The sequence below is a fragment of the Gossypium hirsutum genome, chromosome D10 (genome assembly GCF_007990345.1).
Source record: "Gossypium hirsutum isolate 1008001.06 chromosome D10, Gossypium_hirsutum_v2.1, whole genome shotgun sequence".
NCBI lineage: Eukaryota > Viridiplantae > Streptophyta > Magnoliopsida > Malvales > Malvaceae > Gossypium > Gossypium hirsutum.
Window position 1 is genome coordinate 23,861,120 of NC_053446.1, and position 5,655 is coordinate 23,866,774.

General features: G+C 33.7%; 1 non-coding gene across 1 annotated transcript; it reads left to right on the top strand.

The window, feature by feature from the left end:
- Positions 1-5,161: 5,161 nt before the first annotated feature.
- Positions 5,162-5,267, top strand: LOC121222799 (small nucleolar RNA R71). Its single transcript, XR_005920170.1, has one exon. It is a non-coding gene; the product is annotated as a small nucleolar RNA R71 (small nucleolar RNA).
- The last annotated feature ends 388 nt before the right edge of the window (positions 5,268-5,655 follow it).

The window sequence follows — 5,655 nt, forward strand, 5'->3', positions numbered from 1 at the left end:
TTTTTTCTAAATCAATGGTGGATCTCAAGGTGGCTAGAAAAGATCCACCTAATAAGATTGGTGTCTCTTGATCTTCCTCAAAATCTAAAATAACAAAATCTATTGGGATAATAAAGATGCGCACTTTGACTAGCACATCTTCTAATACATTTTTCTGTTGTACTAAAGACTTGTTAGCCAACTATAGTGTTATCTGAGTAGTTTTGAGATCCCCTAACCTGAGTTTTTCAAAAATAGATAGAGGCATTAAATTAATACTAGCTCCTAGGTCACATAGGGCTATATTAAAATGAATGCTCCCTATCTCTTACTGAATAGTAAAACTTCCCGAGTCTTTTAATTTTTGGGGAACCTGCCTTGAAATAATAACACTGTAGGAGGCGCTTAAATTAACTTGTTCTCCTACCTTAACTTCCCTATGCCTAGACATGATTTCTTTTAAAAACTTGGCGTAATAGGGACTTTCTCAATTATGTTTTGAACAAGTTTAGAAAGTTTACAAACTCATCTTCATCCCGCTTTTGCTTTTCTTCTAGTCTTGAAAGGAATGAGATCTTTGTAACTGTAGCATCTTTAGTTATTTCTTTTTCTATCTCTACTACTGGTGCAACTCATCTGATTTAGGTTCGTTTTCAGCCTCTAGGGATTGCTCTGGAGGATTATCAGTACTTTAAATATTTACCTCCATGATAGGGTTTTTTGGGCTACTCAATACTTTCCCTGATCGGAGCACTATTCCTTTCACGTGCTCCTTACCTTCCCTTCATGGATTATCTCCAGTATTACTTGGAATACCGGTGCCAATTTGTCTGTTTATGTCACCTATCATACTCATCAGCTGGTTGTTTTACATTTGTCTTCATTGACTGCATTTCTCCTTTGATTCTATCCAGGCATTGACCACATGTAGTATGGTCACTTGGGTTAACCCTATCTTGAGGTTTCTGCAAATAAGGAGGTTGATAGTTAGTATTTTAGCTTGATTTAAACTATTACCTCATCCTTGGTTTCCTCCCCATCTTAAATTTGGGTGAATAAGAGTTTCTATAACACCCCTAACCCGTATCCGTTGTCGGAACAGGGTTACAGAGCAATACTATACAATCGTAACATAAAACATTAATTTCCAAACATTAGATAAACCATATCATAATTCAATCAAATACATGCATATCGTTCTTTAATCGAGCCCTCGAGGCCCTAAAAATACAATAGAAATCGTCCGAGGCTAAATCAGAAACATTTAGAAAGTTTAAGAAAAAGTTAGAGAAATTTACATTGCAAGGGTCACACGTCCATGTGACTAGGCCGTATAACATTCGAAATAGGAACACAAGGTCGTGTCCCAGCCCGTGTTTGTACCCATGTAACTTATTGACTTGGGTCATAAGGCCAAGCCACATGCCTGTGTGCCAGGCCGTGTAACTCTCGAAATAACCTCACACGCCCGTGTGTCAAGGTGTGTAACTTTCAAAAAGAAACCTTTAAAAGCTGCAGGGGACACACGGCCGTGTTGAGTGGCCGTGTGCCACACACGGTTGAGACACACGCCCGTGTCTTAGGCCATGTGGATAAGAAATAAGCCAATTTCAAGCCATTTCTTTCACCCAATTCAAGCTTACACCTACAAGCCAAATGAACTTATGATCAAGGCACCAAAGTATGTCAAAATATGCATAATAAGACCATTTCAATATACTATAAGTCCATTCAACCAATATGCTATTTAGGCACCTCAATCACAACCAAGCATTCATACTTACATTTGCATTTAAATGATCATGTCTCATCCAAACAACCTTAACTAAAATCCATATCAACACATAACCTAATTGACCATATTTCAACCATGCCAACACATACTACTTTGGCCAATTTAAACCATGCATCAATTTGGCAATAAAAACACCAACCATCAAGACATCAAATGCCAAAAACACACCAACCATAATACCACAAACAAGCCAAACATAACATCTTATCAAACACAATTCACCTATACATGCCATTATAACCTTGATCAAGATATCAAATCTATCGATATAATCACTTGATAGTGTGATAAATCTCTGACGAGCTTCCAACCCAATCGAGCTTTCGATAATCTGAAAGTAAGAGAAAGATAACCACATAAGCAATGAATTCTTAGTAAGTTCGCAAAAACTTGAAACATAACTTATTATTTCAATACTATCATACATATATTAAACATGGTTCAACACCAAAACTTTAAACTTAGTACAGACCTATTAAACACCATTCAACTCAATATTTGAGTATATTAAAAACATCTCATACATCTTTCATTCATAATATAATAAAGTCTCTTAGGTTAACTTACATAATTATCAACATTTCCTTAAAACAATGAACCATTTCATTTACTTAGCATAAACTTTTATAACAGTATCAATTCAGTAATTATTATATTTGTTTATGAATTAAGTAAATTCATCCATAGCATACGTAAATCTCTCACATAAATACATCATTGAACTCATCAATCCCTTTTTCATCATATTACAATTCAACTATGAACTTACCATTTGATTACCTTTCCTGACCTATTTCATATGCATAACATACAAGGCTTAAACATAACATTAACCATAGGCACAAGCTAGTGCATTTAAGCATAACTCTCTTAGAATCAATTACACAACAAACCATTTCATGAGAAATTACATAATTTGATTCTTACTACTCATTCACGCACATAAGCATCTTTCCATTAGGTCACTTACCATTTCAATGCATATATTTAAAATAACATAATACAGTCTAACCAATAGCTTGGCACAAGCCTAAGCATCATCAACAACACAGTTAGTGATTAAACACATAACTTAGCATTATCGTTACATGGTAAGATATGGTACATAAACATAGCATCAATTGAAATCATTAACTTCATGAACATTGACATACCTTCATTTAATATTTTCTTTTCATTTCTTTTTCATAGTTTTCATGATAAAAATCATTTGAATGCTCAAATGAATAGCAAATTCATCAAATTTATTAAAAAAATTACCTTACCAAAATTTCAATTCGAAGAATGACTTACGGATAAGAGTACATCGTCAGATAAACCAAACGCACCTAACAGAAGCTCATAAGAGCTGATCCAACTGAAACACGCCAAAGAGAAGCTTGTAAGAGCTGATCCAACCGAAACATGCCAAAAAGAAGCTCGTAAGAGTTTATCCAGCTGAAACAATTCAAACAGAAGCTCACAAGAGCTAGTCCAACCGAAACATGCTAAGTAGAAGCTCATAAGAGCTGGTCCACCCAAAACACGCCAACAGAAGCTCGTAAGAGTTGATCTACCCGAAACAATCCAAAAAAAAAGTATAACGCGGGAGTTCACAAAAAATGCCGAACCTCGGTTTACTTGGGTAATATACCAACATCTCCCTCCAGTACCATCTCCACTCCAAACCCCCGTAACACACCAAATCATGATTGTACTCTATCCCGCATTCAATTCAAACCGAGCATTGAATTCAACATTATATCTCAGATAATGATTCCTTTTCAACGATAGAATATATATTATATCATGTTATACTATTCATAAATTTTAAATAAATGTTAAATTTCAATTGTACGAACTTACCTGGCCAAATCGAAGAAATGTCGAAGTACATGGACTTTTTGGTAATTTTCTATTTTTCTCGATTTTGCACTCGATCTTGATCTAAATTAATAATTTCATTCAATTTATTAATTTAGATAGTAAAAAAATTTATTTTATGCAATTTAGTCATTTTGGCATTTTTACAAAATTGTCACTAATATTTTACTTTTATTCAATTTAGTCTCTAAGTCTAAACCAAGCAATTTAACCATTTTTCCAAAATTTAAGCTTAGTCGAATGTTCATGGCACCCAAAACAGCCCACATTTGTAATAATTTCACATCAAATCCTTATACTTTTATTACTTTAACAATTTAGTCCCTAATCGATAAATTCATCAAAAATCACTTAACAAAATATTTTTAAATAACAACGAATATTTCAAATTCATCATTTAGCACAAAAAATCACTAGATTCATCAATGGCAACATTTAAAATCTTTAGCAGTTTCAAAATTGAAGGTATGGGCTAGCTGGACTTGCAACTATATCAAAAACATAAAAATTATAATAAATAAGTGAGAATTAAGCTCACATGCATTAGGATGAAAGAGCCGCAACTTGAAGCTCTCCCTCATGGTGAATTCGGCTAAGGTTGAAGAAAAATGAATAGGAATTGTTTAGTTTTTGAATTTGTTTTACTTAATTTCAAGTTATTTACTATTTTGCCATTAATTAAATATATATATTTTGTTTTTCCTTACTAATGCTGCCCTACCACATTAATTAAGGCCTAATTACCATATAGCTTCTTTCTCAATTAATAATTAAACCATTTAGCCACTAAATGCATTAATTAGCATATTTTGTACGTTTTACAATTTAATCATTTTTAATTAATTAACTATCGAAACGTTAAAATTTCTTAACGAAACTTTAATACAGCTTTAATAACACTCTGTAAATATTTATAAAAATATTTACAGCTCATTTTATAGAAACGAGGTCCCGATACCTCATTTTCTAAAACCAATTAACTTTAGGGTTTTACCACTTAAACTTAATTAATCATTCATATCACATAAATTATCATAATAAAAACCTTTTTAAAACCATATTAGACTCGTAGATATTAAATAATAATATTTACGAACTTACTCGTCGAATTTGTGGCCCCAAAACCACTATTTCTGATACTACTGAAAAATGGGCTGTTACAGTTTTCACCCCTATTTTTGATATAATTCACATCTTCGGCAGGATTGTTGAGGTAGTGGAAAAGCAATTTATCTCCTCCACCCATAGACGGTGCATTGTTTGCAGATTCAATACGATTAAGTCTATCCACTAACTATTGATATTTATCATCCTCTTAAATAGCTTTTACTGTAGTAGTTTTCTGGCTATAATGTAAATCGTTCAATTGGCCACTGATAGGAGTTCAATGCCATGTTTTCAATTATTTCATACGCATCCTCGTACGTCTTGTTCATGAGTGCTCCTCCTGTTACTCCGTTTACACCTGATCTTGCGTTTGTGTCCAACCTATTATAAAACACCTACAATCACATCCACTCCGGAAATTCGTGGTGCGGGCATTTCTGAATCAATGTTTTTAAACGTTCCCAAGCCTCATGGAAACTTTGTCCTTCCATATGTCTAAAAATAATAATCTCTCTTCTCAATTGAACCGCTTTACTGATAGGGAAAAACTTTTGTAAGAACTTTCCAACGAGTTCATCCCATGTCGTGATAGATCATGGTGGCTACGAGTCTAACCAAGAAAAGGTGTTATCAATAAAAAAAGGGGAACAAACGAAGATGAATAACATCATTAGTGACCCCGTTATACTTAAAAGTATCACAAAGTTGAAGAAATCGTTTCAAATGTTGATTCATATCCTCTGTCATCGTGCACCTAAATTGCAGATTATTTTAGATCATCTGAATAATTTTCAGTCTTGTAATACTTTCCTTGACCATCTCTAGACTTGTTGTGCATAGTCCTTTAAAGCTTTCTCATTACGAGCCATGTGCACCTTTATAGGTAGTTGTGGTGGTGTTGGTGGGATCCC